Raw genomic sequence first — 12,193 nt, forward strand, 5'->3', positions numbered from 1 at the left:
AGTAGACAGATTTTGATTGACAAGGGAATCAAAGATTACAAGGGACAGGAAAGTGGAGTTGAGGCCACAACCAGATCAATGTGATCTTATTGAGTGATGGAGTAGGCTTGAGGGGCTGAATGGCCTACTCCTGTTTCTGTGTCCTATGTTATACAACTCCAAATATATTCTCAAGAGATGAGCTCAGTCACTCAGCGGTTAGCACTGCTGCCTCACAGCACCAGGGACCCGGGTTCAATTCCAGCCTCGGGTGATTGTCTGTGTGGAGTTTGCACATTCTCCCAGTGTCTGCGTGGGTTTCCTCTGAGTGCTCCGGTTTCCTCCCACAGTCCAAAGATGTGCAGGTTAGGTGAAGTGGCAATGCTAAATTGCCCACAGTATTCAGGGATATGTAGGTTAGGTGCATTGGTCAGAGGCAAATATAGGGTAGGGGAATGAGTCTGGGTGGATTACCCTTCAGAGGGTCTGTGTGAACTTGTTGGGCAGAAGGGCCTGTTTCCACACTGTATGACTTCTAAGATGGCTAAAGTTTGACAAGGCTGGACTCAGAGCCAGTTTTGCTGACTGCTTGATGTAATTCTAGACTGTGAGGTGTGCTCACTCACATGACACTGATTTTCCTAGAACCCAGTGGCACAGGTAGGAGTCAGGGTTTATTTCTATACGCCCCCACCCCCCCTTTATTTTGTATGCAAACTCCATGAATTAGCACATTCACCTTCAAATGCAGCAACTTAGATCAGTCAAAAGGCAACTGCCATTCCATCTGTATAAACATTAATGTCAACACTGCACGTCCTCAGTCTCTCATTCATTTCAGGCAAAGACAGTCTCAAATTTTGATGATAAGTTTTAAGTCTAAGGATCAATTTCTGCTTCCGAACAGGCTTCATTCATTCAGTTATCTTTGTGGAATCTTTCCAAGTGCTGAGCTGCTCTTTGGGAAGTATTACTTACCAACTTAGCTTTGTAGTGTCAATTAGAGGCTTATTTGAAGATTAGATTCCCTACAGTATGGAAACAGGCCCTTCAGCCCAGCAAGTCCACACTGACCCTCCAAAGAGAACCCATCCAGACCCATTCCCCTACCCTATATTTACCCCAGACCAATACACCTAACACTACGGGCAATTTAGCACGGCCATTTCGCCTGACCTGCACATCTTTGGACTGTGGGAGGAAACCGAAGCACCCGGAGGAAACCCACACAGACATGGGGAGAATGTGCAAACTCCACACAGACAGTTGCCCGAGGCAGGAATCAGACCTGGGTCGCTGGTGCTGTGAGGTAACAGTGCTAACCACTGAGCCACAGTGCCCTCTTCCCCGGCATACGTCTGTGAGATATGGCAGTAGGCCATTCAGCCCATCGAGTCCATGCCACATTTCATTGAGGTCATGGCTGATCAGATTATCCTGAATTGTACTTCCCTGCCTCTTTCCCCTGCTTTACACAAATGAAACATTTTGAAGGGCCAGCGTTATTGTAATGTAAGAAACACCGGAGAAATTGTGGCTACATCCATGCTGCTGCACAAACAGCAATGTGATAATCTGCAGAAGTCTGCTCTCTCTTGTTTTGGTTGATTGAAGGATGAATATTGGCTAGGCCACCATGTCTCTCTCTCTCTCTCTTTCTCCTTCTCTCTCTCTCTCTCTCTTTCTCTTTCTCCTTCTCTCTCTCTCTCTCTCTCTCTCTTTCTCCTTCTCTCTCTCTCTCTTTCTCCTTCTCTCTCTCTCTCTCTTATTTTTGAAACAGGATTCCATCTGCCATGGAACTTTTTACAATCACTTTAGATGGTGAATAGCGCCTTGATTTACTGCTTATTCCCTGTAAATTAGAGGAATGAAGAAATCAATGGGTTATGGGGAAAAGGAAGGAAAATGCAGTTGAGGATTACCCAACCAGCCATGGCTACATTGAATGGCAGAGCAGACCTGATGGGCTGAATGGCCTCAGGCTATCCTTGTGTCTTATGGTCTTGTAGCAGAGAGATCAGATGTAAGTTTGTCAGCAAAAACCCATCAGGGCTGACGTAACGAAAAGATTTCTACTTTATGAGTGCTTGGAATTTGGAATCCCCTGCCTGGCGGTGTGGAGATTACAAATTGAACAACATCTTCCGGGAGGGTGGTATATTTAAATGAAAGCTATTTCAATACTTTTCTCATCTTTCCCATTTTGTGGTGAAGCTGATTACAGCATGAAATGTAGGTGCTGTTAAAAGGTGTGATCTCAGGGCCAGAGCAGTCCCGCTGAACCCCAAACCCCCTCAGTCTGAAAACGTCAATATGAATATTCTCTGAAGTTATATTTTTGTGCATATTAATGAGATGTGGAGCTGTTTGTCGGATTACTTCTGTTTGGCACTCGTGCAGTTGTTTGCCTTTTCCATATTAATGAGTTACTGTTGTCAGGGACAATGAACACCAGTTCAAGTTAGAATCCGTGCAAGGTCACACAGTGCCAGGGTCAGGGATATCACAGAGTGACTGCAGGATGTCCTTCTGCAACCATCCTATGATGGGTTTTGGTGCTGGTACTGACGATATAGGTAGGAAGTGGATATAACCCTGGTGTCTAAATGCTGGAAGATGAGGAGAAAATGAGCAAGAAGGACCTCAAAAGCACTAGTTACTTGATTACGGGGGAAGTGATGGCCGAGTGGTATTATTGTTGGACTGTTAACTCAGAGACCCGGATAATGCTCTGGGGACATGGGTTCGAATCCTGTGGATCGTGGAATTGAATTCAGTTAAGAATCTAATGATGACCAGTAATCCATTGTTGATTATCATAACAACTCACCTGTTTCACTAATGTCTTACAGGGAAGGAAACTGCCTTGCCTGGTCTGGCCTACATGTGACCCTGACCCACAGCAATACATCGATGATTGTATTGGCGCTACCTCGTGCTCCCACGAGGAGGTGGAATAGTTCTTCCACTTTACTAACACCTTCCACCCCGACCTCAAATTTACCTGGACCGTCTCAGACTCCTCCCTCCCCTTCCTAGACCTCTCCATTTCTATCTCGGGCGACCGACTCAACACAAACATTTACTATAAACCGACCGACTCCCACAGCCACCTAGATTACACCTCCTCCCACCCTGCCCCCTGTAAAAACGCCATCCCATATTCCCAATTCCTTCGCCACTGCCGCATCTGCTCCCCGGAGGACCAATTCCACTACCGAACAACCCAGATGGCCTCCTTCTTCAAAGACCGCAATTTCCCCTCCAACGTGGTCGATGATGCTCTCCATTGCATCTCCTCCACTTCCCACACCTCCGCCCTTGAATCCCGCCACTCCAATCGCCACCAGGACAGAACCCCACTGGTCCTCACCTTCCACCTCACCAACCTCCAGGTACAACATATGATCCTCCGTCATTTCCGCCACCTCCAAACAGACCCCACCACCAGGGATATATTTCCCTCCCCACCCCGATCAGCATTCCGGAGAGACCACTCACTCCGCGACTCCCTCATCAGGTCCACACACCCCACCAACCCAACCTCCACTCCCGGCACCTTCCCTTGCAACTGCAAGAAATGCAAAACTTGCGCCCACACCTCCCCCCTCACTTCCCTCCAAGGCTCCAATGGATCCTTCCATATCCACCACAAATTCACCTGCACCTCCATACACATCATTTACTGCATCCGCTGCACCCGATGTGGCCTCCTCTACATTGGGGAGACGGGCCGCCTACTTGCGGAACATTTCAGGGAACATCTCTGGGACACCCACACCAACCAACCCAACCGCCCCGTGGCTGAACACTATAATTCCCCCTCCCACTCCGCCAAGGACATGCAGGTCCTTGGCCTCCTTCATCGCCAGACCCTGACCACACGACGCCTGGAGGAAGAACGCCTCATCTTCCGCCTAGGAACCCTTCAACCACAAGGGATGAATGTAAATTTCTCCACTTTCTCATTTGTCCTCCCCCCACCTTATCTCAGTCCCAACCCCCGGATTCAGCACCGCCCTCTTGACCTGCAATCTTCTTCCTGACCTCTCTGCCCCCACCCACTCTCCGGCCTATCACCCTCACCTCCTTCCACCTATCGTATTCCCAGCGCACCTCCCCCAAATTCCCTCCCCCCTACCTTTAATCTCAGCCCACTTGGCACACCAGCCTCATTCCTGAAGAAGGGCTTATGCCCGAAACGTCAATTCTCCTGCTTCTCGGATGCTGCCTGGCCTGCTGTGTTTTTCCAGCACCACGTTTTTCAACTCTGGTCTCCAGCATCTGCAGTCCTCACTTTCTCCTTGTTAACTGCCCTCTGGGCAATTAGGGATGGGCAACAAATGCTGCCTAGCCAGTGATGCCCTCATCCTGTGAATGAAGAATGGAAAAAAAAATACTCTCAGTACCACATACCAGTGAGCACAGAATTAGGAGGATAAGATGAAATACAAAACCAGTTAGACCTCAGCTGGAGTATCGTGCATAGTTGTGGGCGAGGATATGTTTGGGTGATTGTAAGGTATTGTATTTTTTGTAAAACAAACAAGGCTAGACTGAAACAATTAAAAGTGGGACCTTCGGTAATAGAACATAGAACATTACAGCGCGGTACAGGCCCTTCGGCCCTCGTTGCGCCAACCTGTAAAACCAATTTGAAACCCATCTAACCTACACTTTTCCATTATCATCCATATGTTTATCCAATGACCATTTAAATGACCTTAAAGTTGGTGAGTCTAATGCTGTTGCAGGCAGGGCGTTCCCACGCCCCTACTACTCTCTGAGTAAAGAAACTACCTCTGACATCTGTCCTATATCTATCAGCCCTCAATTTAAAGCTATGTCCCCTCATGCTAGCCATCACCATCCAAGGAAAAAGGCTCTCACTGTCCACCCTATCTAACCCACTGATTATCTTATATCTCTCAATTAAGTCACCTCTCAACCTTCTCTCGAACAAAAACAGCCTCAAGCCTCTCAGCCTTTCCTCATAAGACCTTTCCTCCATACCAGACAACATTCTAGTAGATTTCCTTTGAACCCTTTCCAAAGCTTCCCCATCCTTTCTGAGAATGCGGTGACCAGAACTGCACACAATACTCCAAGTGCGGTTGCACCAGAGTTTTGTACAGCTGCAGCATGGCCTCATGTCTCCAAAGCTCATTGCCTGTACCAATAAAAGCCAACACAGTGTACGCCTTCTTAACAACCCTATCAATTTGGGTGGCAACTTTCAGGGATCTATGTACATGGACACCGAGATCTCTCTGCTCATCGACACTACCAAGAATCTTACCATTTGCCCAGTCCTCTGCATTCCTGTTGCTCCTTCTAAAGTAAATCATCTCACACTTTTTCACATTGAACTCCATTTGCCACCTCTCAGCCCAGCTCTGCAGCTTATCTATGTCCCTCTGTAACCTGCAACATCCTTCAGCAATATCCACAACTCCACGACCTTAGTGTCATCTGCAAATTTGCTAACTCATCCTTTTACGCCCTCATCTAGGTCATTTATAAAAATGACAAACAGCAGTGAGGGGTAGATCTTGCCTTACAAGTCTTATTGAATTCTTTGAGGAGGTGACCAAGCATGTGGATGAGGGCAGAGCAGTGGATGTAGTATACATGGATTTTAGTAAGGCATTTGATAAGGTTCCCCATGGTAGGCTTATGCGGAAAGTCAGGAGGCATGGGATAGTGGGAAATTTGGCCAATTGGATAGAAAACTGGCTAACCGGTCGAAGTCAGAGAGTGGTGGTAGATGGTAAATATTCAGCCTGGAGCCCAGTTACAAGTGGAGTTCCGCAAGGATCAGTTCTGGGTCCTCTGCTGTTTGTAATCTTTATTAATGGCTTGGAAGAGGGAGTTGAAGAGTGGGTCAGTAAATTTGCAGACGATGCAAAGATTGGTGGAGTTATGGATAGTGAGGAGAGCTGTTGTCAGCTGCAAAGGGACTTAGAAATGATGCAGAGCTGGGCTGATGAATGGCAGATGGAGTTCAACCCTGCCAAGTGTGAGGTTGTCCATTTTGGAAGGACAAATAAGAATGCGGAATACAGGGTTAACGGTAGGGTTCTTAGTAAGGTGGAGGAGCAGAGGGATCTTGGGGTCTATGTTCATAGATCTTTGAAAGTTGCCATTCAGGTGAATAGAGCTTGTAAGAAGGCCTATAGTGTATTAGCGTTCATTAGCAGAGGGATTGAATTCAAGAGTCGTGAGGTGATGTTACAGCTGTACAGGACTTTGGTTAGGCCACATTTGGAGTACTGTGTGCAGTTCTGGTCGCCTCATTTTAGGAAAGATGTGGAAGCTTTGGAGAGGGTGCAGAGGAGATTTACCAGGACGTTGTCTGGAATGGAGAATAGGTCGTACGAGGATAGGTTGAGAGTGCTAGGCCTTTTCTCATTGGAACGGCGAAGGATGAGGGGTGACTTGATAGAGGTTTATAAGATGATCAGAGGAATAGATAGAGTAGACAGTCAGAGACTTTTTCCCTGGGTACAACAGAGTGTTACAAGGGGGCATAAATTTAAGGTGAAGGGTGGAAGGTATAGGGGGGATGTCAGGGGTAGGTTCTTTACCCAGAGAGTGGTGGGGGCATGGAATGCGCTGCCTGTGGGAGTGGCAGAGTCAGAATCATTGGTGACCTTTAAGCGGCAATTGGATAGGTACATGAATAGGTGCTTAAGCTAGGACAAATGTTTGGCACAACATCGTGGGCCGAAGGGCCTGTTCTGTGCTGTATTGTTCTATGTTCTATGTTCTATGTAGCAGTGGACCCAAAACAGATTCGTGTGGTACACTGCAAGTAACTGAACTCCAGGATGAACATTTCCCATCAACCACCATCCTCTATCTTCTTACAGTTAGCCAATTTCTGATCAAAACTGCAAAATCACCCTCAAACCCATGTCCACCGTGGGGAAACTTGTCAAATCCCTTACTGAGCTCCATATACACCACATGAACCATTTTACACTCATTCACCTATTTGGTCACCATCTCAGAGAACTCAATAAAGTTTGTGAGGCATGACCTACCCTTCACAAAACCATGTTGACTATCACTAATCAAATTATTCCTCTCTAGATGATTTTAAATCCTATCTCTTATAACCTTATCCAACATTTTACCCACAACTGAAGTAAGGCTCACTGGTCTATAATTACCAGGGTTGTCCTGACTCCCCTTCTTGAACAAGGGGACAACATTTGCTATCCTCCAGTCTTCTGGCACTATTCCTGTAGACAATGACAACATAAAGATCAAAGCCAAAGGCTTTGCAATCTTCTCCCTGGTTACCCAGAGAATCCTCAAATAAATCCCATCTGGCTCAGGGGACTTATCTATTTTCACACTTTCCAGAATTGCTAACACCTCCTCCTTGTGAACCTCAATCCAATCTAGTCTGGTAGCCTGTATCTCAGTATTCTCCTCAACAACATTGTCTTTTTCCAGTGTGAATACTGATGAAAAATATTCATTTATCGCTTCCCCAATCTCCTCATGCTCCACGAACAACTTCCCACTACTATTGCCCCTAATCTTTCTTCAGTCATTCTTTTATTGCTGATATACCTATAGAAGCCTTCTTCTTTCTCTTGACAAGAGATTCAACTTCTTTAGTAAACCATGGCTCCCTCACTCGACCACTTCCTCCCTGTCTGACAGGTACATACTTATCAAGGACACGCAGTAGCTGTTTCTTGAATAAGCTCTACATTTCAATTGTGCCCATCCCTGCAGTTTCCTATCCCATACAATGCATCCTAAATCTTGTCTAATCACATCATAATTGCCTTTCCCCCAGGAATAATGCCTGCCCTGTGTTATATACCGATCCCTTTCCATCGTTAAAGTAAATGTATCCGAATTGTCGTCTCTATCACCAAAGTGCTCACCTATCTCCAAATCTAACACCTGGCCAGGTTCATTACCCAGTACCAAATCCAATGTGGCCTCACCCCTCATTGGCTTGTGTACACACTGTGTAGGGAGACCATCCTGCACACATTGGACAAAAACTGACCCATCTAAGTACTTGAATTATAGTAATCACAATCAATATTTGGAAAATTAAAGTCCCCGTAATAATTAGCCTGTTACTCTCGCTCCTATCCAGAATCATCTTTGCTAACCTTTCCTCTACATCTGTGGAACTATTCGGAGGCCTATAGAAAACTCTCAACAGGGTGACCTCTCCTTTTATGTTTCTAATCTCAGCCCATGCTACCTCAGTAGACATGTCCTCAAACATCCTTTCTGCCACCGCTGTATTGTCTTTGACTAACAATGCCACACCTCCCCCTCTTTTACCACCTTCTCTGATCTTACTGAAACATTTAAATCCCAGAATCTGCAACAACCATTCCTGCCCCTGCTTTATCCATGTCTCTGAAATGGCCACAACATTGAAGTCCCAGGTACAAACCCATATTGCAAGTTCACCCACATTATTCCGGATGCTCCTGAATTTGAAGTAGACACACTACAAACCACCTTCCTGTTTGCCGATGTACTCTTGCGTCCTTGAAACCTAGCGTTGTAGAACAGAGACCTCGGTGTTCAGGTTTATAATTCTTTGAAGTTTGCATCACATATAGACAGGGTGGTTAACAAGACATTTAGCATGTTTGCCTTCCTTGCTCAGACCTTTGAGTGTAGGAGTTGGGATGTTATGCTGAGGCTGTACAGGATATTGGTGAGGCCTCTTCTGGAACACTGCACTCAGTTCGGTTCTCCCTGTTACAGGAAGGATATTATTAAGCTGGAGAGGGTTCAGAAAAGATTTCCCAGGATGTTGGCAGGGCTTGAGTTATAAAGAGAGGCTGGGACTTCATTCATTAGAGCATTGGAGTTTGAGAGGTGAACTTATAGAGGTTTATAAAATCATGAGGGGTACAGATAAGATGAATGGCAGGGGGGCGGGGGGATTGGAGTATTTTTTAAGGTGAGAGGAGAAAGATTTTAAAAAGACACGATGGGCAATTTCTTTGCATGGAGTGTGGTTTGTGTTTGAAATGAACTTCCAGAGAAAGTGATGGATGCAGGTAAAGTTACAATGTTTAGAAGACATTTAGATGAATAAGAAATATTTGGAAGGGTTTGGGCAGATGGGACTAGTTTAGTTTGGAACTAGTTTAGTCTAGCATGAACTGTTTGGACCAAAAGGTCTGTTTTGGTGCTGTGTGACTCTATGACTCATTGTAAGAATGATATGGAGGTGCTAGTGTTAAACTGGGGTGGGCAAAGTTAAAAATCACACAACACCAGGTTATAGTTGACAAGGATACCTAATGAAGGAGCAGCGCTCTGCAAGATATAGGGAACATAGGGATATAGGATTGCAGATGCTGGAAATCAGAGTTTGGATTAGAGTCGTGCTGGAAAAGCACAGCAGGTCAGGCAGCATCCGAGGAGCAGGAGAATCGATGTTTCAGGCATAAGCCCTTCATCAGGAACCACCCATCTAGCCTAGTTGTGAACGTTAGACATTGGTTTGAGATTTCCCCTTTGAAAACTAATTGCATTTGACTTGTAATGTCACCAGAGGTAAAGTGTAAATTTGGTCTCGGAGGAAGACAGTATTAAATCTTCAGTTGCCACCAGTTAGAAATGATTGTATTTTGGATTCAAAATGAAGAAGATTCATTGAGTATATTTCTTTCTCCTTTATGTGTTATGATTAATCGACTGATAGAATGATACATCGGCACTTATCTTCAGTGCAACAGTAACGTGCAGTACCCTAGATTCATGTAATAAATATCTCCTGGCCTTTTACATATATTAAAACAATATAACACGGGGGAACTATCTCAAATTCACTTCCAACGGCAGCGTTCTATGTGGAACTGGCCAAGTGTAACATCCATTGGTCAGAATCTTAAATGGTCAGCTCATATACACTGTGGCTACAAGTGCAGCTGGGAATTCTGTCTTCCCAAGGCCTCTCGCTATCCCCATGACAACTGTGGGGAGGTGGTGACATAATGGTCAGATCACTGCAGTCTAGAAATCCAGAGACCCAACTTGATGTTCTGGAATGTGGCTTTGAATCCCATTATGGCTGGTGGTGAAACTCAGTAGAAATCTGGAATAATAATAACGAAGAGCTGGTCATCATGGGTCTGGTGGTAAGGTGTGTTTAAGGCCCAAACACTACATCACAGTAATGTTTCCCTAACCAAAATAAAGTGGAAGAGTCAGAGAGATGAACTATTGCAAAATTTGTTTGAAGCAGAAAGATGGTTAGGGCAGTCACTTGTTCCTCCCGCAGGATGTGGGCACTCAGAGAGCTGACCATTGTCCCTGATGACTACACCTATGTGATGTGCAACCAGCTGCAGCTCCTGGGAGACCGTGATAGGGAGCTGGACGTGGAGGTCCAGGATGCTGAGCACTTCATAGATATGAGTTTTAGTGAGGTGGCTACAGGGGGGACATGGTGGCTCAGTGGTTAGCACTGCTGCCTCACAGTGCCAGGGACCCGGGTTTGCTTCCAGCCTCGGGTGATTGGCTGTGTGGAGTTTTTACATTCTCCCTGTGTCTGTGTGGGTTTCTTCCGGGTGCTCTGGTTTCCTCCCACAATCCAAAGATGTGCAGGTCAGGTGAATTATCTATGCTAAATTGCCCAAAGTGTTCAAGGATGTGTAGGTTAGGTGCATTGGTTAGCGGTGAATGTAGGGGAATGGGTCTGGGTGCAATACTCTTCCAAGGGTTGGTGTGGACTTGTCAGGCTGAATGGCCTGTTTCCACACTAGATGGATTCTATGAATAAACGACAGCCTCAGTGGTGATCATGCAACCTTTACAATTTTTTTAAAATTCAGTCATGGGATGTGGACGTCACGGGCTAGCCTGCATTTCTGTTGCCCCTTGAGAGATGGGGGTGAGCTGCCGTCTTGAACCCCTGCAGTTCACCTGCTGTGGGTAGACCCACAATGCCCTTAGGGAGGAAATTCCAGGCTTTTGACCCAGTGACAGTGAAGAAATAATGATATATTTCCAAGTCAGGATGGGGAGTGCCTGGGAGGGGAACCTGAGGGAGGTGGTGCTCCCATGTACCTGCTGCCCTTGTCCTAGTTGGTGGTTACAGGTTTGGAAAGTGTTTTATGAGGATCCTTTGTGAATTTCTTCAAGTGCATCTTGTAGATAATACACACTGCTGCTACTGAGAATTGGTGGTGGAGGGAGTAGATGTGGTAAAAACAAGGACTGCAGATGTTGGAAACCAGAGTCTAGATGAGAGTGGTGCTGGAAAAGCACAGCAGTTCAGGCAACATCTGAGGAGCAGGAAAATCGATGTTTCGGGCAAAAGCCTGAAAGCTGTGCTTTTCCAGCACCACTCTAGTCTAGGAGTGGATGTGGTTCCAATCGGATGGGCTGCTTTCATTGGGATGGTGTCAAACTTTCTGAGAGCTGTTGGAGCTGCACCCATCCTGGCAAATAGGGAGTATTCCATGATATTCCTGACTTGTGTTTTGTAACTAATGGACAGGCTTCGGAAGTCAGGAGGTGTTGCAGTATACCTAGGCTCTGATCTAACCTCTTGCAGTCACATTGTTTATGTGGTGAGTCCAGTTAGGTTTCTGGTCAATGACAACCCCCAGGATGTTGAAAGTGGGGGATTCAGTGATGGTAACACCATTGAATGTCAAGAGTGGGGAGTTTAGATTGTCTCTTATTGGAGATGGCCATTGCCTGGCATTTGTGTGCTGCAAATGTTACTTGTCATTTGTCAGCTCAAGCCTGGATATTGTCCAGGTCTTGGGTTTGAACATGGACAGCTTCAGAGTCTGAGGAGTCGTGAATGGTGCTGAATGTTGTTGAAAAGAGCCATCTGATTCGCTAATGTCCTTAAGGGAAGGAAATCTGCCACCTTTACCTGGTTTGGCCTACATGTGACTCCAGACCCACAGCGATGTAGTTGATTGTTAACTGCTCTCTGGGGCAATTAAGGATGGGCAATAAATGCTGGCCCAGCCAGTGATGACCTCACCCTGTGAATGAATAAAGAGAAAACATACGTTCGAACTGTGATAAAATACTCAGTACTTGCCTGCATGGTTACAGATCTAACAACATTGAAGAAACTTCATACCATCCAAGGGTAAACAACCATTTAGTCAACAGTTATTGAACTAGTTTAAAAAAAACATATTCATTGGATAGAGACATTGTTGGCTGGGCCAGAATTTATTGCCCA

The sequence above is a fragment of the Chiloscyllium plagiosum genome, unplaced genomic scaffold, assembly GCF_037043375.1.
Source record: "Chiloscyllium plagiosum isolate Xiang-an unplaced genomic scaffold, Cpla_swu_hap1 HiC_scaffold_9, whole genome shotgun sequence".
Taxonomy (NCBI): domain Eukaryota; kingdom Metazoa; phylum Chordata; class Chondrichthyes; order Orectolobiformes; family Hemiscylliidae; genus Chiloscyllium; species Chiloscyllium plagiosum.